Genomic DNA, 23,313 nt, shown 5'->3' with positions numbered 1-23,313 from the left:
TGAGTTCCTGCCCCAGATTTCCTTGATGATGGACTCTAACCTGTAAGATGTAGTCAACCCTTTTAAGTTGGTTTTGATCCAGTTTTGTTTGTTTGTTTGTTTTGTTTTTGTTTTTTTTTTTTTATCACAGCAACAGAAAAGCAAACTAGTACATTGGCACACTCTTATAACCCCAGCACTTGGGAAGAGGCAGGAAGGTCAATCAGTTCAAGGCCAGCCTTGGTTATAGAGTGAGTTTGAGGACAGGCTGGTCTAGATACAGTAAACTCCTGTCTCAAAAAAATCAAAAGCAAACAAGACCAGCCCAAAGTCAATAAAAGAAAGAAAGAAAATGTAATGACACAATATGTGTGAAAATTAAAACATCACAATGGAACCCATTACTTGATATGCAAAGTAAAGTAATTTTTAATCATTATAAAAAAATAACAGTACTACAATAACCAAAACAGCATGGTAGTAGCATAAAAACAGACACACAAATTCTGAACAGATTTAAAAAAACCAAAACATTGAAACTATGGGGCTGGTGGGATAGCACCAGTGTTAAAAGTGTGTACTGCTCTTGTGGAGGATGGGGTTAGTTCCCAGCATCTGTGTCGAGTGGCTCACAACCACTTGTAACTCCAGCTCCAGGGGATTCAATGCTCACTCACACACATACACAACTCACACACACACACACATGCACGCCACATGCATAATTAAAAATAAAATACTAAAAAGAAAGATATGCAACCCATATACTTTCAGCCAGCTGATAATTGACAAAGATTCCAAGGACACACAGTAAACAAACAAACAACAACAAAACAGTCTTCTCACTAAATAGTGCTGGGGAAACTGTGTGAACCGTGAACCGTGTGTGTGCGTGTGTATGTGTGTAGCAGAAAAATAACCTTTTATCATATGTAAAAGTCAATTCAAAATGGACGAAAGACCTAAATATAAGGCCAGACAACATGAAACTACTGTAAGGAGACAGAGGAAACACACAAATACACATATGTGCAATGGTTTGTGTATGTGACACCAAAATTATAGTCATCAAAAAAAAAAAAAATAGACAAGAAGGACTACATCCAGCCAAGAAGCTTCTGCAGAGCAAAGGAAAGAGTGGAGGCCAGCGACGGCCTTCGGGATGGGAGAGGGTGTGCTGACCACCAACCCAGTGACGGACTGAGAGCAAGACTACATAAGGAACTAAAAACATCCCAACACCAGAAAGCAGCCTGAAAACTGAGCGAGCGAAGGAAATAATCTCAAAGGAACCGAGAAGTAGTGCCACTCGCTCTTAACCCCAGCACTCAGGAGGCAGAGCCAGGTGGGGTTCGAGGCCAGCCTGGTCTACAGAGTGAGTTTTAGGAGAGGCAGGACTGTTACAGCAGTGTCAAGAGCCAAGGTATGGAATCAAACTTAGGTGTCCGCTGATGGATTTGTAAAGGAAACAGTACATACTAGAAACAAATGTAATTCTGTCACTTGTGGGAACATGGTGGAACAGAAGGATGTTACGTTAAATGAAAGAAGCCATCCATACACACAGCAAAACAAACACTGTATGCTCTGAAATGTCAGTCTCAGAAGCAGAGTAGACTAGTGTGAGCTAAGAGCTAGAAAAGCTGGGACGTATAAAGACAGGTTGGAGTATATGTGTGACAATAAAATTAGAAAATCTCTCCTATAACACAATAAAGTAAAATTAAACATGATCTACAATAATTTGCTATACATTTCTTTTTTCTCATTTATATATTTTATTCACTTTACTTCCATGTAGCCCCATCCCTCCTCCCCTCCCAGTCCCACTCTCTCTCCCTGCCTCCTCCCCCCTTGCTACACATTTCAGAGTAACGAGAAGAGCTTGAAATTTGCTATCACATGGAAATGAACATTTGAGGAAATGGAAATGCTTACTATTTTGATTTGATCATTACATAACATATTCATGTTTGTAATTATAGTCCATAAAATGAATATTGTGGGTCAATTTTTTTAAAATAGCTAAGATCTTCTTCAAGCTTCAATTAGATTTTTAAAAATTATCCATAAGTAAAGACAAGATTATCTTGGTGTTGGGGAGACAGTTCAGTCAGTGAAGCTCTTTGCTCTCAAGCACAGGACTTGCCCTCACACGTCTGATGGGGTAGTGAGCGCTTGTAATCCCAGTGCTGGGAGGAAGAGATCCCTTAGGGTTTTCTGGCCAGTCAGTCTAGCTTGATTGGTGGGCTTCAGGCATTTCCACTTCCTCAAACCTTCATTTCTATGTGATTGCAAATTTCAAACTCTTCTTGTTACTTTGAAATATGTAGCAAGGGGGGAGGGAGAGGGACAGAGGGTGGGATTGGAAGGGGAGGAGGGATGGGGCTACAAGGATGTAAAGTGAGTAAAATAAATAAACAGAAAAAGACAGTCTTCTCACTAAATAGTGCTGGGAAAACTCTGTGTGTGTGTATGTGTGTATGTTTGTCCACAGCAGTAGAAAAATAAACCTTTTATCGCATATAAAAGTCAATTCAAAATGGACCAAACACCTAAGTATAAGACCAGACAACATGAAACTACTGAATTTATTCTGAATTGTTCTCCCATTTGCATATTTAACAAAATTGTAAGTTGTCTCATCTCTCCAGAATATAAATTCCTTAAGAGAAATTAATGTAATAGAAAGGCAATAAATAGTGTAACAAAAAATCCACCTCCTATCCTAATTGGACAAGAAACTGAATTTGTTTTTGAGAAGGGAAATATGAAGCACTGAAATGTATTGATTCCAAATGTAACTGTTCGTCTTCTTAGGCAGCACCGTGCTCGACGTGGCCACTGCTGTGACAAAGGCTCTCTTCATGGTGTCTCAGGCACCCACATCCTGCATCACAGCCCATCCTCATCCACCCTGGGGCAGGACACTCTGCTCTGCTTGAACTGTCTGTGTCCTCAGCAGAGCCTGTCCAGGTGTATGCCAACATTTTATGACATAAGGGTTTTGTCGAACAGGGATAAATATTTCCTGGCAAGGTTATTTCTAAAGATCCCAAGGAATATTTTGGTGGAAAAGTAGTAAAAGAGAGGAAGTCTTGTCAAAACAGAGTGCTGTGCTACCCCTTGACTTCTGTGGGAGTTTCAGTATTTATTAAATGCCAAGGAAATATGTTTAGACAACACACACACACACACACAAAAAAAAACCCTTTTTGATCACACTATTGTAGTCTATTTTCAGTTCCCACCACTGTCCTACTGTAGTGAGAATTTTGTAATTTTGGTTTCTTTTAAAAACACAGATATTATAGAAACAATGTTTTCATTTTAATCCCAGGTGTGGGGATATGAGGCTGCTTCACAGCAGGTGACTATAATTTGCCTTGTGCTCTAGCAGGGGAGTGGTTTTGTGTGTGTGTGTGTGTGTGTGTGTGTGTGTGTGTCTGGGAACTCTTCAGCGGATATGCTAGGGCCCCCAAGAGGCAGGATTGCATTGTTGGTTGGTTGGCGGTTGGCTGCTGTTGGCTGCTGTTTGTCAAGTAGTCATTTGCAAAGAAATGAGGAAAAGAAATTAGATATCCTGATGGGTGAAGATCAAACTTGCCCTAAGAAACATAATGCCCCTCATCAACAGAAAGTAATCTAATGATAACTTACCCTTTCCCCTCTATCTTTTTTTTTTTTCTTTCCTACCTAGAGTTAGGGGGTTAAGGAAAAGAAAAGGGAATCCACAAAGTAGCTACATCCTACAATAATGTCAGATTACATTTTCACTCTTTTTTTTTTTTTTTTTTTTGGTTTCTTGAGACAGGATTTTTCTGTGGCCCTGGCTCTCCTGAAACGAGCTCTGTAGACTAGGCTGACCTCAAACTCACAGAGTGTTGGGATTAAAGTCATGCTCCATCACTGTCAACCAGATTATTTTCTTGAAAGGGACTCCACAAGAAAGAAAAGAAAAGAAAAGAAAGAAAGAAAGAAAGAAAGAAAGAAAGAAAGAAAGAAAGAAAGAAAGAAAGAAAGAAAGGTTTGGATGAGGTGACTTTAAGAGATGTGTGGACTTCCAGAAACAAAGCTTCCATATATATACTTTCTGTAGCACTGTACTGGACAGAGCCCAGCTTGTCCTGCAGAGAGGTGATAATTGTGTGGGTGAGAACAGTAAGCAGAATCAATTAAAAAAAAAAAACAAGAAAGAAAGTTTCTATGAGAGTTGAGTGGAAAAGAAAAAAAAAAAAAAACTAAAGAGAAATTTAAGCTGTTAAAGGGAGTTGCCATCAGAAACTGGGAGAGTCACTGAGGATTTATAGAGTGACCTCCAGGAACAAGAAAGGGCTCTTATATGAAGCCACCTGCTTGTTTAAAACGGAACCCAAATGTCCAATTACCATGGAGAAGACCCCAAAAAAGCAGACTCTAACTGTGTCAATCAAATTCATGTTGCTCTCCTTCTTTCTCTGCTGTTCTAAAACAAATGAGTTTTGTGAATGAGGGACAAAATGCGCCAAAGTAGAAAAAAAACCAGGTATTCAACTTTCACCAACAAAGACTTCTACACCCAAATCAAGCCAGCCTGGGGCAAAAGAGAAGATTAAAGTGTATAGGAGTTTCAAGTCAGAGTGCTGAGACGCAACTTTTTAGTTTTATAAGTGATGCATCATTCATTGAAATAAAATGAATTTTATTTTATTTGTTTGTGGCAGTTGTATTCCGACGTACATGAATATGCATGTGTGTTTGTTTGGGCATTTGTGAATATGCATGCATGTTTGTTCAAGTATTCATGAATGTGCATGCAGAGGCAGTCCCTGGGTGCCTTCTTCCAGTGTTCTCTATTTGGGGACAGGGTCTCACACTCAACCCATGCTTACTGATCCGGCTGGACAGCCAGTGAGTTGCAGAGATTCTCCTTCCTGACCCTGTATGAGAGCACTGGGGTCACAGCCACAGCCACAGCACCCAGCTTTCCACATGGCCGCTGGGAATCCAATGCAGGTCCTTACATCTGCTCAGCAGGTAGTTTTGAGACTGAGTGCCCGTCCAGCCCTGTGAAGGAATCTTTCAGTTACTAAACACGATTGTAAAGCTATGGAATCTGCCTGAGACTGTGGTTAGGAATAGGGAATAAAACTTGGACAGAATGAGCTTGAAAGAATCAGGAGGATGAAGTTACTTTCTGTAGCACTGTACTGGACAGGGCCCAGCTTGTCCTGCAGAGAGGTGATAATTGTGTGGGTGAGAACAGTAGGCAGAATCAATAATAAAAAAAAAAAAAGAAAGAAAGAAAGGTTCTATGAGAGCTGAGTGGAAAAGAAAATAACCCTGGAGCTAAAATGGAAAACGATCCTTTGAGCAAGACCTAGAAAAACGTTGTATAGCCTGGAGATGGAAAGAGAGTGGGAGAGCAAATAAAATGCAAAGGGCAGAAAGATGAGTTACTAATTATTATGTTTTCACTAGAAAACATTTTTTAAAAATTTATTTATTATATGTATGTCAGGGGTTTATAGGTCCTAAAGTGTGTATGTGGGAGCTGATTCTCTCCTATCCTGGGGGTCCTGGGATCAAACCCAGATCAGCAGGCTTAGCAGCAAGTGTCTGTACCTGCTGACCCTCTTGCCAGGCCCTAGAAAACAAATCTTCTGTTTAATCTGAAGGAGTATGCAACAGAATGGAAAAGCAGAAGCAAGCCGGGGAATGGTAACCCGTGAAATATGGGCCGTTTCTAAACTGGCCATCACATCTCAAAGTTAAGGTCTGGAGGGATGGCTCAGCAGTTAAAGAGCGCTAGCTGTTCCTTCTGAGGACCTGGGTTCAATTCCCAAGCACCCAGATTGTGGCTCACAACTGTCTCTAACTCCAGTTCCTGGGAGATCCAACACCCTCACATAGACAAAACATCTCAAAGCTAAACCCAGAAACTGACCCACAGAGAACATCCACAGGGTCCAGAAAATTCCAGAGAACGAAGAGGAAATCTATTCGTTTGTTCTCTGTCTCCCACCCCTTTCTCTCTCACTCTCCTCCCTTTCTCTCTCTCTCTTCCTCCCTCCCTCCCCCTTTTTTCCTCTAATTCTGCATCCCTTGCTGTATTACTCAAGTATTCAAGTTTGCTCCTCACAGACTTAATCATTCTTTAATTTCCAGTCACCTTGCCTCTTATTCTTCATCTAATTCTAAAATTCGTAGGAGGATGTAAGACTCTAAGATTCAGCTGTAAAACTACTTGTTCCCTAGAGTCTGTAGAACTGGTCATCAAGGCGGTCATTGATACTGAGAGAGTCACTGACACCAGGCTAGGACTCATGGAGAGTTCAACACAGTTATGCTGAGTGTCATGCACACTCCCAAATTTGCATCTGTGGTCCACTTGGGTAGTCCCCAAACATCCCATCTCATCATGCCTATACAAATTGTGAATCTTACTTGGCAAGATTTATTATATAGTCATAGAAATTTTCATAAAATACGTAGGATGGGGAAAATATTTTCAGTACAAAATGAGTACAAATGACCTATTCTTGAGCTGGAGTGATGGTTCATCCATTAAAGACTAAGGCCAAAATGATAGATGACCCATTCTAAAAAGACATATTAAAAACTCCTTCAAATCAATGAAAAAATAAGCAACCGAAAACTGGCATATTTCACACATAGCCAAAATCTCTAGTACCTAAGTTAAAATATGTCAATTTCATTACTAATTTGAAAAACTCACTTAAAGTCATAGTGACAATTCCAGTCATGAATAAGCCATAGTAGGAAAGGTAGATAATATTTTGCTGCAACAGAAAAAAATATATACATTACCAAAGTTATAACTTTTCAGGATAATATATTGTAAAGAAACAAAAACAATTCAAATTTTAGACCTAAAATTACAAAAACTGTAAAACAAATAAATTGTGCAAATATGTTATAAAGTCTGAGACGGTAGCTATTTGATACAAATATCGTAACATTTATTGGAGTGCAATAGCATTGTGAATGCTGTGGGGGTAGCCGCCTGCTTTTTGATTCCACAGGAGGAAACACATGCTTGATACTGCAGATCTGCACAAGAGCCCATAGCTGGGGAACTCACTATCCTCAGGGGTGGTGATAACTCTTTACTCTGCCAAATGGACATAGTATCAAACTACTCTCTGCATCCGTCGCTTAGTTCAGCTCTCAGTCCTCACAAAAGATGATTCTCTGTACAGTGAATAGTGGTTAAGGCAGAAACTCTTTAGTCACTTTAACTGGTCAAAGTCCAGACAATAGGGTCACTGAGGTCGTCAGCCTCAAATGGGACATCTGTATCACACCCCTTCCCAAGACTCAGGGAGGACCGGAATAAAACGATGACGGGGGCGCCGTCCTCGTGAACTCACAGCACCTGTGATGCCTACACAGGCAAGCCAGCCAATACGGGACGGGAAGGAGTTCACAAGCTCCCACACCTAACTAAGGGCAGCTGATGGCTTCTGGGAGAGGGACAGTCAGATCTCTTGAGGGTGCAGCCCCGGGGAGGACAACCACACTCCAATTGTTGTGCTCCCAGGCAGAAGTATATGGGCAGCAAAAATGGCAATTAATAGGTTCTTAAAAAAAAAAAAAGAGGACACAAAATCGGATGAATCTGGAAGGAATGTGAGGGGAAAACTGGGGGTAAACATGATCAAAATACATTATATGAAACCTCAAAGAATTAATAAACTAGTAGTTTCCTTTTTCCAGAAAAAAATATAAATTTAATTACACTTTTTATTTTTGTGAGCAAAGAAGCGGATTTCACTGTGCCTTTTTTATACATATAAGCCGCTAAACTTTGCTCTTAACTGCCCACAACTACCTTCTCCACCCCCTTCTCTCCCCCTTGTTGGTCCCCTTCTCTCCCCCTGACACTCTCCCATTTTGCTTTTATGACACACGTATCCCGTTTCCTTCTCTTGTTCCCCTTCCTTTGGGCCTCCTCCTTTCTATTTCGTGTCTGATACACATACACACAACCGAGGCTCTACATATGAGAGAAAGCACATGATCTTTGTCTTTCTGAGTCTGGGTTATGTCATTTAACATACGGATCTGTTTAACTGTGTGGAACTGCCCCACACTATTCTGCACATTTTTTTTTCTCCTACAAGTGTCATAACCTCTTCCTTTAGTATCTGAATGAATTCCATCGTGCGTATAGTCCACATTTCCTTCGAATATCCATCTCCTGGTGGCCAGCTCTATGCTTCGGCCATCGTGAATAGCATAGCAGTCAACGCAGAGATGCGTGTGCTCCGGTTGTATGCTGACTTGGAGTGGATACGCCCCGCACTGCTGTTGCTGAATCTTATTTACGCAGTCCTATTTTTAGATTGTTGAGGAACCTTCGCGATTATTTCCATAGTGGCTGCACGAGTTTGCACTCCTTCCAGGAGCGTCCGAGGGCTCCTCTTTCCTCACCCCCTGGCAAGCATTTGCTGTCTTTTATTTTCTTAATAACAGCCATTCTGACTGGGGTGAGATGAAATTTTAAGGCAGTTTTAATTTGTGTTTCCCTTGATGGCTGAGCGTGTTCAACGCTTTTGCAAGTATTTCTTGGCGATTTGAATTTCTTCCTTTGGGGGCTGTCTGTTCAGTTTAATTAGTCGGTTCGCTGACTGGGTGGTGCGCTTTGTCGGTGCTGGATTCTGGAGTTCTTTGCAGCTATTAATCCCCGCTCACACCTATAATTGGCACATGCTGGCTCCTGCTCTGCAGGCTGTCTCTTCGTTCTACTGATTCATTCATTTGCTTTTAATTTCACTCAATTTCATTTGCCAATTCTCGGGGCTATTTCCTGCTAATGGAATCCTTTTCAGTGAGTCCTAGCCTGTGTCTGTATCATGAGCGGCCCTGCCTCTGCCTTCCTGGAGCAGTTTCAGGCCTCACTGAAAGTGTTCAATACATTCTGAATTAAAATGTTGACTTTTGAATCTGAATTAAAATACTGAACTTGGTTAATCCGGCTTTTATGACAAGTGATTTTACTCACTGAGACATCTTCCTAAACCTTGATGGGTTTTTTTTTTTTTTTTTTTGGAGGGGGCACATACATGTTAAAGAGTGGGAGTGGACATCAGTACTCACCTCCCTGAGCAGGCTCCCTCGTTTCTGCTGCTGTGTGGCACACTCCTGGCTAGCTGGCCCGGAACCTTCCCGGTGATCCTCTTGTCTGTGCTTTTTGTTGTTGTTTGGTTGGTTGTTTTTTAAGACAGAGTTTCTCTGTGTAGCCCTGGCTGTCCTGGAACTCACTCTGTAGACCAGGCTGGCTTTACACACAGAGATCCACCTGCTTCTGCTTCCTAAGTGCTGGGGTTAAAGGCGTGGGCCACCACCCTGCTTTTTACAGGGGTCCCGGGCATTATAGTGAACTCAGTTAACCAGGCAACTTGTTATGACAAGTGATTTTTCTCACTGGGACATCTCCCCATATCTTGAGTGTGTGTGTGCATGGTGCGTGTCTGTCTGTGTGTGTATGTGTGTGTGCACACGTGTGTGCGCCAGGTAAAAGAAAGGCATAGAGTGTCTTTCTTGTACATGTGTGTGTACACTTCACTAGGGTTGTTGAAGAGACTGGCTTTTTAATTGTGTGGGTGGAGCTGTATGGCTTGTTCTGGCACCTCTCTCTAGTCCATTGATCTGCATGTCTGTCTTGTGTGATTACCCTGCTGCTTTTGCTAATGTGCTGTGTACTGCAGTTTTAGAGGGTACCATGATGTCTCAGCATTGCTCTTTTGTTTGTAATTGCTTGGACTCTTTGGAGTCTTTTGGGTCTATATAAATTTTAGGGTTTTTTTTCCCCCTGAGTATGTGAAGTATGTCAGTAGAATTTTCATGAGGGTTGTGTTAATTCTGTATATTACTTCCAATTTTACAGAAATTTCCATACAATTAATTCTGTGAATCCATGAGCACAGGAGGCCTTTGCATATTCTAACATCTGCCTCAGTTTTTTTTTTTCTTTTCATTGCAGAGATTTTCAACCTTTTTATTTGAGAATTTTTTCTTTTTCTTTTTTCTTTATTTATTTTAAAGCTATTGTGCATGAATGTTTTTTTTTTCCTGATTTTAGTTCTTGGCAAGTTTGTTGTTGGCATAATATAGAAAAACTACTGATTTTAACATGTTGATTTTGTATTCTATTTTAAAAGATTTAAGAATTTGCTAGTGGAACCATTAGGATATTCTAAATATCAGATCATGCCACTAGCAAATAGGAAACATTTGACTTCTTCCTTTCCTATTTGTATCCACTTTATTTCTTTCTCTAGTCTTATTGCTCTTGCTAAGATTTCAATCACTGTGTTGAATAAGAGCAGAGAGCCCAGGGCAATCTTATCTTGTTTCTGGCTTTAGAGAACATTCCTTGACTTTTCTCCCATTTGGAATAATTTTGGCAACAGATTTATTGTGCATTAGCCTTAATTATGTTGAAATGTGTTTCTTCTAGTCCTGTTTTCTTTAGGGCTTTTATCGGGAACACTGAACTTTTTCAAAGGCCTTTTCTCCAACTTGTGAGATGATCACGACTATCTATGTGCCGTATGGCGTTCCTTGATTTGCATATGATGAGCCATCTTTGCGTCCCTGGAGTGAATCCAACTATGTCATAGTATGATTTTCTTAGTGTGTTCCTGAATTAAGTTTGCAAGCATTTCACTGAGAATTTGTGGTCAGGGCATGGTGGCACACAGCTTTCATCCCAGAACTCTGGGAGGCAGAAGCAGGCAGATTTCTGTAGAGGCCATCTTGGTCTACGAAGGGAGGGAGGGAGGGAGGGCAGGAAGGAGGGAGAAAGAAAAGTTGGCAGAATTTCATTTGCCGGGCCTGGTGGTGTACGCCTTTAATTCCAGCACTTGCGAGGCAGAGGCAGGGGGATCTCTGTGAGTTGGAGGACAGCTCAGTCTACATAACGAGTTCCAGGATAGCCAGGGCTACACAGAAAAACCCTGTCTCAAAAACCCATGCTGATGGTGATGATTAGAACACGTGCTGCTCACCCCACGAGTGGCGTAGGAAAGAGGAAGAAGAGAGACCAAGGCCCCACTGTACCTACAAGGGTACTCTCGCTAACCGGGACCATCCTGCTAGGTCTACCTCTTAAGGTCTGTGCCGCTTTACAGAAGCACCAAGCCAGAGACTGAAGTTTAACACATGGGCCTTTGGAGAAATTTAGGATACAAAGCACAGTGTTTCCTCCTCGTTCCCCCTACGCTGGTGTCCACCTCCCCATGCAAGACGCATTTAGCTCACTTCTGAGTTCCTAAATTATTCTAGAGCCGTTAAACAAACAAATTCAAGAAAGAGCTGCAGCCTTCAGTCTCCCCTAAGACTTAAAATAAACTTAGCTGTGAGCCTTATATTCCTATTTAAGAAGGAAGACATAATGAAACGACGAGGGATAGGGCCAAAACAAGACTGCGAGACTCAACAGGGCAGGACGGAATAGCTCCATGACGGGGTCTCCCAGGGGCTTGGAGAGGACTGGCTTTGTTGCCTTGCTGTTTGCAACACACAGTGTCTCTCCGGTTATGGCCTCTTTAGTTTCCATGTATTCAGGGATAATTAAAAAACAAAAATGTCTAAAGGAAGATGGATTTATTTATAGTTTGGCCAAGCCAGAGAGCGAAAGAATCCAAATTCTCTCTGCCATACCCGAGGCGGTGTCACAGTTTAGAGAAAACCACCAGAGAAAGTTCAGAAGACACTCAGAAGGAGAGTGGACAGTCCCCCTCTCTCTCTGCGGGGAGCAAGTTTGGCTCCAGCTTTTCTCCTTGTCCATCCTCAGCTCAGAGCCTCTGTTACACAGCCACAAATTATGCCACTCAGACTTTTTTTTTTCCTATCTCAACTATTTCCCACTTTTCAAAGTGAAAATAAACTTCAGCAGGAGGAGGGGAGGATGATGTAATCGTATTATAACCCCAAAAACGTAAAAAAAAAAAAAAAAAAGCAAAGAGAATATTTTGAAAAAAGTACATTTTAAGTACGTTGACTTGTAAAAATCTAACTGAATAAAATTTTTTTTTCTCTGTGTAAATAATTCATCAGCGCAGTTATAGCATGTAGATGTCTTTCTGTTCTGGCTTTTTTTTTCACTGCAAGATGTTCATTTAGTCATTAAATAAATATATATACACACATACATATATACATACATATAAATATGTAAGTGGGGATGGTGGATGAAAGATCCCACCTATTCTATGCCTGGCTCAGTTCTTCATCCTAGGGCCATCCCTTGATAAATGTAGATGAAAGGCATATATATATATATATATATATATATATAATTTTTTTTTGAGGGAGGTCAGATTTCAGCTCAAATTCCTACAGGCTGCTTAGACACATTAATTTTCCAAGTGGAAATGAAAAGCTAACGGGGGCGCAGGTGTTTCCCTCTAGACTGTAGAGCAGCTGCATGGAGAGCCGAGGTGTTCTCGCCCAACCTCGCTCCTCTACCTCGCAGCTGCACCTACCGGAAGTGCCGTGCTCTAGCCGAGGCCTTTGCCGTGAAGGTCTTTAGAGGGAATTTAAAACACAAAACTATGGCACAGCCTTAGTCACTAACGACCACAGCAAATCAAGGAAAAAGAAGCTTCTAGAGCATTGTTCTTCCACCACTCACATGCTGTATCACAGTTTTAGTGTGAAATGCCCCCCACCCACCCCCCGCCCGCAGGCTGGTAGTTTTAAACACTTGCTCTCTGGCTGGTGTCACTATCTAGAGAAGTTTTGGACTGGAGGAAGCAGTCACTGTGGAGTGGCCAGTAGTTGTTTCTGTCCCAGCTGTGGAAAAACTCACAAGGAACATTGGTGCACAAGTGGTGTCTTGCCCTCAAGGCACAGTTCCTATCATCCCGCACAACATATGCTTCTTTGCCCGCACCGATACAGCTCTCTCCTCGCCACCTGTGCTGTCTGCTGCTCCGAGGGTTCACATCTGTTTCCAAGGGCACCAAACTGTGCCTTGCCCGCATCCTTCTGCTCCTTTTCTGCCGCCTCTCTCTGTAAACCAAGCTAAATTCAGCAAGCGATAACAATACCACAGCCTGAATACCACGCTGTCTGGAAATCGCCTCTGCCAAAGAAAGACATTAGTTCACTACTTGAAAACTTGGCCTCGCTCAGTTTTCAGGGCATGGATATAATGTCCTCAAACTCAATTTTAGATAAAAGTCCTCATTGTCCCCCCCCCCCAATCTTATGTGCACAATCCTTTCTGAGTTTCTGTCAGCATTCTGTCTGTCTCCCACCAGAGGGGCTACCAACTCTATCTACACACTGTGGGGATCTCTTAGCCCATAGTTCCAAACTTTCTCACATTTCCCCCATAAATCCAATTCCAAACACCTATAAACCACATGGTCAGATTTATCTCAGCAACAGCCTTACTGATTGGTACCAACTTCCTGCTTTTGATCATCCTGATTTGATTATCACTGTGACAGAATAACTGACAAAGACATTTAAAAGGTGACAGGAATTATTCTAGCTCAGCGTTTGAAAAACAGTCCATCAAAGAGAGGAAAGGCTACCACAGTGGGGGCAGCTCAGGCAGTGTCAGTGGAAGCTGACTGGTTATGTCATGTCAGAGCTCAGAAGACAGTTTGGCCTGGAAGGAGGCCTAGACTGTAGCCCTCGCTGCCTCCTTCCCAGCAAGCTACTTCCTTCCGTTAGACAACATCTCCCAAAGGTTTCAAAACCTCTCACAACAGCACTACCAGCTAAGAACCAATGTCCAAGTGTACAAGACTGTGGCTGTTTCTTTGGTCAGGTCAAAGTGAGACATACTATAAGAATGAAGCACACCTAATTTCCAAGTCATAACAAGAAGAGGATATAAAATAAAGCAATTTTACATTTATTACATACTGACGTAATAATTACTTGGCTAGACATGGTCAAAAGGAAGCATGGTTTTAATTAATTTTACTTCTGTGCTTTTACCTTTTAGTGTGAGTGCCATAAAAGCCAGCGTTACATGTATGACTTGCCTCATGTAGCTATCAGACAACACTCTGGAGCAGAGATTCTCAAACATGCTTGACTTGGCTAGCAGAGACCCTCTGTGGCAATACTTGGAGATAGTTTGCACAACGGGAGGCAAGGAGGACATGGCTGCTTGGCAGAGGCGAAGGGTGCTACTTAAGACTGTGCAATGTGAACGGCATCTTGTCACAGAAAGGATAGCTGCCACAGGCCGTCAGAGTGCTGAGATTGGGAAACTCGGCTGTGAAGTAATCTTTATGAGAACAACATCAAAAAGACGTGCAGCTAAAAATTAGTTTGTCGGGGAGAGGGAGAGCAGGAACAAACAAAGATTAGCAGTAAAATATACAAAAACCAGCTAGGTAGCAGGTTAGCTGCAAGTACGTCAGTACTTATATTAGATAAATATTGTCCAAATGACTTCAAAACAAGAGGAAATTGTATGCTATTTTCAGGACACATGCAGAGATGGGAAGAGAGAACGCTGAAAATAAATGCCAACCCAAAGAAAACTATCAGGGCTATGGTACTACGGGAAAAATAGAACTTCAGAGCAAACTGTATTATCAATAGATACATAGTGGGATTTTGTGATGATTAAAGTGTCAATCCAGAAGGAACACACAAGAACCCTAAATTAGTATGCACTCAACAGCATTGTTCCAAAAATACAATGCGAAAAGAGCTGAGTGGTCTCATTTTGGGTAAAGAAATTATTTTCCCAATTAAAGCTCTTTTGACAAAGAAATCTTCCAGGCCTGCAATGCTTTGCTAGAAAACAATGCCAAACACCAAAGGGGGAAAATTACACCAAAACAACAACTTCTATAGTAAATAATGAACAATTCCAAACTCAGTTTCTGTTAGACAGTAGACAGTATAACAGAATCCTAAATGCAAAAGACAATAAAAAAAAAAGTTACTGGCCATTTTTTTTCCACAAATTTAGAAGCTAAAATTTTAAACAAGGTATCAAAATACAAAACAAGTTGGCACCTAAAACTTGTAACACATAATGGTTCTCTTAGATTAATTCCAGGAAGCAGAGTGGATTCAATATCAAATGCTTAACCATATTAACTAAGTAACAAAAAAACACCAATATAACCATCAAGAGCTACAGCAAAACATTATGACAGTCACCTAAGACAAAAGCTTACCAAATAAGAAGGAGAGAGAGGGAGAGACTAAATGTGAAATAAGTCAGGTGTGGTGGCAGATACCTGAGCGCCCAGCACTTCAGCAGCTGAGCAAGGGGGGCTGAGTTCAAGACTTGGGCTCTATAGTGAGTTCCAGGCCAGCCTGAGACACACCATGAAACTATGTCTCAAGAAACCTGGAAAAGTGAGGCGGTTCAGCAGGTAAAGGTGACCACCACCAGCGCTGACAACCTGAGTTTGATCTTGGGGACCAGTGCCTGCAGCTAAGTTACAGGGGTAACACTTACACCCTGTATTCACAGCCATCACAAAACGCACTGATATCACCGTACAGTGAGGTTTTTTAAGGTATGAAGGTCGAAAAGGAAGTGAAACATTATTTACAGACAATGATGCATAGACTGAAAATCTAAAGAATAGATATAACAAGGCAGATATGTGCATGGTTAACATGCAAAAATTAATTGTATTTCTGCAAATGATAGCAAAGTAAAATGTATAAAACAGTAACATTGACACAATGACATTTAAAAAGTCATGGCTATGAACAAATCCAATAAAAGGTATGACAGAGCTCAATACAGAAAAGCACAAACTGTCACTAAGAGAAGTTAAAATGTTATCAAAACGTTCCTGGAGAGCACGTAGTAGTTTGTTGTATGAAAATGGTCCCCACAGGCTCATAGGCACTAACAGGAGGTGTGGCCTTGTTGGAGGAAGTTGCCCATGTGATAATTAGGTTCTGTGTTATGACCAATCAGTCCTTCTTGTCTGTAACCCTAAGAACCTTTCTATACCTCACCCCTAGAACAACAAAATGAACCGCCTCTCTCAAGCTGATCCTGGAAGCCTCATCTGTCATACTAAAGGCTGTCCTAGTGCCATTCACCACTTCTGTACCTTTGTCCTCATGGGCTGGTGGCCAGTGACCCCCGAGGGATGGGAAGACCATAGCCAGTGCCTGAACACCAGAATGCGCAGAGTTTGTGAGTACCCTTCCCCTCCCCCGCAGAGGAGCAGCATTTTTATCTGACCGTCTCACCTGAGGATCGACTGCCTCCTTTCCTTTCTATGCTTTGCTTTCTGTTTGTGCCTTCATTTGGGACCAGATACGGTTTGCGGACAGCTGAAGCCTTTCGGTTGGGGATGGTTCCTGATATTGGCCAAAGGTCCTCCTACCCTCTATCTGGACCCCAACAGCCCGACTGGGAGTCAACAGTAACTTTTGTCCTCTCGTAAGAACCTGGTAACGCAGCAACTGGTTAAAAAGTCTCCAGGACAGTTGCCCGTCTCTTAAATCTGAGGGAAGACTTGTGACCAGTGGAGTGTTTCTTCAACCCCCCCCCAAGGTAATCAGGTAATCACCCCAGGAACACTGAGCATCTCTGACATACCTTCCTCTCTTTTCTGTAACAGGGAACATGACCTCAGAGAGACTTCCAGACTCATTCCCTCAAAGCCTTACTTAAATCTAGAGGACTCAAAAAATATCCCAGACAAAGGGCCTAGAGTTCTGGAATGAGGTGCGCCAGTTGGCACCATGAGTCAGTCCTGTTGGTGGATGTTTCCAACCTTGGCATCTGGACCCGTGTTGCCCACCTGGCTTGTAAGAAGTAAGTCCAGGAAGGCTATCTTTTGTCCCTCTCCTTCCTTCCCATAACAGCTGCCATCCAACAACGCATAGGGAAAACCCCGAAACCCAAAGAGGACCCGTTAGGGGAGGAAACAGGAGGATAGAGGGGAAGGCTCAAATGAGAATGGTTACCCTGAGAATTGCCCAGTGGCTGACCCAGCTGCTCTAGAAAAGGCCATCGATTTAATACTCCCCAACCCACAACATCTCTCCCCCATCTAGCCTCCTCTTCCCCGATCAGAGCCATCTTTGACTACCGAAGATAAAGACCTGGAAGTTAGAATCAAAGATAAACCCTCCCCCACCATCAATGCCACCCACTGAGGGTGCCACCCTCCACAGCCATTAAGCAGCTCCATCATATCAGAGACCCTGGCAACAACTGTCCCCAGCCACAATGGCCTGGAGGTCCAGAACCTGCGCCCATAGAGACCTTCCTCATTAATCTACGTGAAACAAGACAATATTCCCTGGTACCCGCAATGGACTTAAGAGTTGTTCACCAAGCTCTCAGTGAAGATGGAATTCATGCCGCAAATAGATTTTGCAGAGTTTCAGTAGCACCCTTTTAACTCCCCAGGACTGGAGAAGGCTACGCCGATCTACTCTGCCTACCCCTCTGTTCTTACAATGGGAGGCCCTGTTTAGAGATGAATGTCAGATACGTGCTAGGAAAAAATGAATTACATTATCAACAGGTAGGGCCGAAGCAAGGACACCCCTACCGCACCCTGTTCAGTCAGGGTAACTTCTCGGGGATTCAGCAGGCTTTATTCCCCGCCCGCTGCTTTGAGCAGGTCCCCTAATGTGCGCTCCAGGCCTGAGACCGTTTAATCCCCTTGTCCACAGGGCCTGGAGAGGTGTCTTCACTGACCTTCCCAAAACAAAAACCAACCAAGACTCTCCCAAACTTCATACTAAGGGTACAAGCCAGTTTAGACAGAAAGAGAACAGACCCTGCAGCCAAAACAAGGCTTCTAAACAATCTTATCTCTAAAGGGGTCCCCCTAGAACACAAGCAGGCGTGCCAAGGACTGAAAGAATGAACGCTATGACGAATGGTCCCACGATGCTGAGAGTGGCTAGGATCAGGCCTCCTCTCTTTCCCGAGCCTTTGCAGCCGCAACACACTCCAGTTCAAAATGTTTTACATGTAGGGAGACCAGACACTGAGAGGCAGACTGCCCCAAAAGAATGACCCAACAGCCCCTAAATCTCCGAAACCTATTTGCCCCCACTGTAGAAAGGGCTTTCATTGGTAAAAGGACTGTAACTCCAAATACGACAGGGACAACAAACTCCTCCTGCCTTCAAACTCCTTGCGGGGTAACCCTCAGCCCTAATGGTAGGAGGGGAATTCCACCAGGCCAGTGGGTTATTAACATGTTGGAAAAATCTTACCCTAAACCCTCAATAAAAACTAACAGTCGAAGTTTCAAGCCTGATAGACACGGCAGCAGGTGAGACTGAACCTGGCACTATTGACACTCCACACGTGAAATGTCTAGGCCACCTGGGGGGGGCACCTCCCATTGTCTGTCACTGGAGCCAGCACATAAAGCCCCTAACCTGGGTAGATGGAATGACCCACTTGAAGGACCCTGGCAAGGGCCTGACCCCCCTCTTCATGGCAGGGCGGCGATTTTTTTTGTGTTTTTCCACAGGACCAACCTCTCTCCCTCTGGGTACCAGCCGTAATGTCCAACACGACCCCTGTGATCAAAACACTGGCATGCCTGTCGGTCATGGAGAAGGCAAAAAGGAAGCGTTGCAGACAGTTGAGGATCTGTAGCCAGATGACCTGAAAGGACAGATGTAGGCTCACTGACACAGCCCGACATAGCTGCTATTTTCACCCTGCTTAATACTAACGCCTCAGCTATCCCTCTACTGACCTCCGCATCTCTCGACAGCCAGCCTATGCCTTACATCCTCCTGCTTGGGTTTTGCACTCTTGTTGTGATTATTCTACAAGGAAGAGGAGGCAGCACTACTGTTACAAACCAGACAGAGATAGGGATGCTCCTCCCCTTATTTGTGGGATCAGGACTTGTTGTCCCCCTCAGAGCTGCCAGGACCTCCACGGCAGCCACCTTCTAGGCATACCATCCGGCTGGAGACTTTCCGGACAAACTCAGTCAGGGGAACGACATCCACGCTGACAGCAACAGAAGAGCTCCCTTGCCAGGCCCGTGCTCCAAAACTGGAGAGCTCTAGACTTAGTAACTGCCAAGCATGGGGACTCACGCCGTACCGGAAAAGAATGCCTTTATGTAAATGACTCAAATGTTGTTGAGATTAACCTGAAAACCCTCAAAAAAACAAAACAAAACAAAACAAAAAAAAAGTCATAAGGACCTGCTCTCGCGATTTCAGCCCCCTGAACGGTTAAGTTGTTTTCCTGGCTAGCCCTTATTAGCCCCTTAATAATGCTTGCTTCCTGCTTTATACAATTTCTCTCTATCAGGCCTTGGACCCCTCCAATACAGTTCATTAGGTGCTCAAAACCTATGATGACACCTCTCCATTATTTAAAAAAGCAAATAAAACAAACAAACAAAAATAGGGCTGTGATCAAAGTTAAAGTCTCAGGAGAGTTTTTCTCAGTCTGCCTCTCTCACTGGAATTTTATTTCCCTCCAGAAAGCACAGTGTTTCCTAGAGACTACGGGGACAGAGGAAACAGTCTCTGGAGACTGCCTGCCTCTTCCTAGCCAACAACATCAAATATCCAGGGCCTGTTCTTCCCAAGCCCATGGCTGTGCTAAATAGAAGTTAGAATTTATGGAGCTTATGATTAATGTAAAAGATGATACAGAAATTAACTGTGGGAGAAACTCCCAGCAGCCATCATGGATGGGAAAATAGCATGTTTGGACATATGTCAACAAACTGTCAATATGTGGAGCAGCCTGGGTTAACAAGGCAGCCAACCGGTGAACCAAATCAGGTTCTGGTTGTGATATCTTGTGGTCTATACATAAGTCTCAGGCTGGGTTGAAATGACCAGAAGTGTCATTTTGACATTTATACACAAGTGTCAGCACAACTTCCCCATAAGCATGATTTGCATACTGTAAGTTAGAACCCATTAGGTGGCTGAAGATTAATATGAAAATTTCGCAAGGAGGCAGTTGGTTCCCTGCAACCATTCATCGTGGCGAGTCTGACGATGCAGGTGCAGCGCGGGGTGGAGATGAAGCGCTGGTTCCTTTGGATTTTAAAGTCTGGAGGGAAGAGGAACCCAACGTCTCGAGACCTGGAACCCCTCCAGGGGATGGGTTGATCCAGAAAACACAGATTCCCTTTGACACTACCAACTTGGGCCTGATACCCGTAGGGCACGTGCTCTTCATGTTTAAAGCTCTCGTGTGCACTGCCAGTTTGCTGAGGTGTTTGGGGCCACACATTCCATTGTCTATTTGTGGCTCCTCAACTGCTGGTTCTAACAGAAAGTGAAGCTGATCCACTCTCAAGATAGAGCATTTCTGTTGTTTAATTTGCAGACGGCTTCAATGACGGAAGTCTACACTCCAGAACAACTTATCCTGTCTGAGGAGTAAGAGTACAGTAGACCAGGATTTTTTAAAATTAGTGTGTTAGAAATCATGCAAATACTTGTTTTCTCATAAAGAGCCATAGAGTACCTTTTTAATTTAATTGGTTTTATTTTTGTTTTTGTTTTTCTTCAAAGGGATTGGTTCTCCTCCCATCTTCTCATGTATAAACCAGCTTTTAGAGTTCTCCCAGGAAGGGCTGGAGTGACAGCGTAGTGGCTAAGAGCACTTACTGCTCCGGAGAAGACTCGGGTTTGGTTCCCATGTCGGTGCACGACTGCCTGTGACTCGAGTTCCAGGGGATCCGAGGCCCTCTTCTGGACACCTGGGCACCAAGCAAACACATGGTGCACATACACACACACAGGCCACACATATGTGTGTGTGTGTATGCAGTTTTCAACAAAAGTAACTTCCAGCCTGCCAGCATTAGTATTACAACGTATATTTAATTAAAGCATACCATATTCTTAAATTTTTTTATTAAAGTACATTTATTCAACAAAATGATACATTATAGAATTATAACACATAGCATAAAAAACAAGTTTCTCAGTATTTTCAAATTCTTGGCATGATAATGTTTAAAATACAGGGACAATAAATTAGTGTTCCCAGGAACTCTAAGAAATTTGAAAGCTGCGATGAATTTTGTTGCGGGTTGGTCTGATGCTTGTATTTTGATGCTAATTACTGGCCCTTAAGATCTGGTTACTGCCTGGATACTCTTATCCTTGTTGTGTAAACCTACCTAAGACATTACCCCTGGTTGGTTGATTAAGGCCTAAAACCTGGGCAGGGCAGAATGGGGTAGGTGTGGCTAAGGATCTTGGGCTTTGGGAGCAAGAGAATCATGGGAAACAGATAGATGGACCAGAAGAGAGGAGAAAGGAGGATGCCACAATGGGTTAGCATGGGGAAAAAAAACACGTGGGCTGGGAGAAAGGACTCGAAGAATGGCGTGAATAGAAAAAAAAAATACCAATATAAGCAAGTATTCATAAGATCATAGATGGAAGGAGAATGTCATTGGATGGGGGCTGGGAAGTGGATGGTGGGGTTATAGGTGAAATATCTGCCCAGCCCAAGGTAAATAAGGCAGTTTTAAAATTTAACAGGTGTCTATGTCTTATTAATTGTGGTAGCAGGTTAAATAATACCACTGTAATAATGATAGGGCCAATAATAACTAATAAATAACCCAATGCCATTATTATTTTCAACAACAGATTTTAAACATACTTCTAATAACCTTCGCACTTTTGTTATTCTTTCCTTTTAAAAGATTTATTTATTTATCATGTATACAGTATTCTGCCTATATGTGTGCCTGCATGCCAAAAGAGGACATCAGATCCCAGAACAGAAGCTATGAGCCACCATGTGGGTGCTGGGAATTGAACTCAGGACCTCTGGAAGAGTAGTCAGTGCTCTTAACCTCTGAGCCACCTCTTCAGACCCCACTTTGTTGTTCTGAAAATGACAACTAAAAACATCTTTTAAAAATTCTGTGATTCTTTTCATAAACAAAAGTTTCTATTGAAAGAGGCGATGATACCCAATCCCAAATACAGGGTGACAGGGCACTATACGTATGCTACTTCCTTGTGGATTCAGAAACAGATTCGAATTTTGATTAGCAATGCGTCTGTCCAAGCTACTGATGATTAAAGCGAATAATATAATATATAAGTCCCATAAAGCATATTCAGTGTATAATCCTTTTTTTAACAATTGAATCTGGCTTGAACATGTCTATTTTAAAAGCTTCAAGTTATAGGAGCAATAAAGTCCTAGATGAGTGATCAATGTAGTAAGAATTTTGTTTTTGTTATATTTTTAAAACATTGAAATGTTATGGGAATATGTTTTTGTTTTAATATCAGCTGTATGATATGGGGCTGCTTCAAACTGTCCACAGTAGCTGATTATGATTTGCCTTGTGTTCTAGCAGGGGTATGGTTTTGCCAGCTGAATATAGTTTCTGCAAGTGTATGATAAATGCAAAAGCCCCAAGAGAAGCTGGAGGTGGCCATTGCTCCCCCCTGCTGCTGTCCCCGATGCTGCTCCTACTGCTCTTGCTCTTCCTGCTTCTCCTGCTGTTGTTGCTGTTGCTGGTTGCTGGTTGGAGATATCCTGATGATGAAGATCAAATTAGTCCTAAAGAACTGGATGTCCCTAATCAGCAGGGAGTAGTCTAATGATATCAACACTCCCTTTCCCCTCTAAGCTTCTTTCTCTCCTATCTAGTGGTATGGGGTTGGAAGGGATAGGGGTGGTTTAAGGAGGTAGGAAAAATACCTAATAAAGCAGCCAAAAGCCTGGCTACAAGTGGCACCCAGACATAGGGCTAGGCAAAATGGGAAATCTGATTTCTAATGATGTGGAAGAAATGGCAGGATAAATATTCTCTTTCAAGGTGTTGGCAAAGGTTTATTGCAGCTGCTGCCACTAGACCCCCCCCCCCCATTCACACACACACACTTTGCTCCCAGAGGGCATTTTCTGATCTGTTTTGTTTTTCTTTTTCTTCTTATTCTTCCTACATTCCATCTCAGAAAAGGTTGGGAGAATGGCTGAGCCATTTAAAAAATTCTGGATGGAAATGACGGAATCTGGGAAACAAACAAACAACAATAACAACAAAAAAGGATGAAATGGGAAAACCAAAAGGGTCACTCTATTTTTTTCATTTTAGAAAATGTTGCAGAGTTGGCTTTGCAACTGGAAAGATACTGGGCAGAGGAGGAAGTGTGTGAAAAGCAAGTAGCTCGGGGAAAGGGGGAACAAAGGAGCTCAGACTCAGTGACTGAGCAAGAGAGATGGAGAAAGGAGGGAAACAAACCGGCCTGGAGAGTAGATGAAGTGCCCAGTGCTGTGCACTTTCAGTTTAAAGTCCCCGAAGGAGCAAGAAGCCAGGTGTGCAGCAGAAGGAGGGAGAGGCAGTGTGGGGTGACAGGGTTAAAGAAAAGCACCCA

At 42.7% G+C, this 23,313-nt stretch overlaps 1 long non-coding RNA gene across 1 annotated transcript in view; it reads left to right on the top strand.

Annotated features, from left to right (window-relative positions):
• The window catches only part of LOC132646866 (uncharacterized), a 57,428-nt gene extending 35,354 nt beyond the window's left edge, over nucleotides 1–22,074 (top strand). Inside the window, exons 2-3 of the long non-coding RNA XR_009585206.1 lie at nucleotides 15,955–16,495; nucleotides 18,444–22,074. This is a non-coding gene — a long non-coding RNA (uncharacterized LOC132646866). The remainder of the gene's footprint in view (nucleotides 1–15,954; nucleotides 16,496–18,443) is intronic.
• Nucleotides 22,075–23,313: the final 1,239 nt, after the last annotated feature.

The sequence above is a fragment of the Meriones unguiculatus genome, chromosome 12 (assembly GCF_030254825.1).
Source record: "Meriones unguiculatus strain TT.TT164.6M chromosome 12, Bangor_MerUng_6.1, whole genome shotgun sequence".
In the NCBI taxonomy this organism is placed as follows: domain Eukaryota; kingdom Metazoa; phylum Chordata; class Mammalia; order Rodentia; family Muridae; genus Meriones; species Meriones unguiculatus.
The sequence above is the reverse complement of the archived record's forward strand: the minus strand, read 5'-3'. Positions and strand labels throughout refer to the sequence as shown.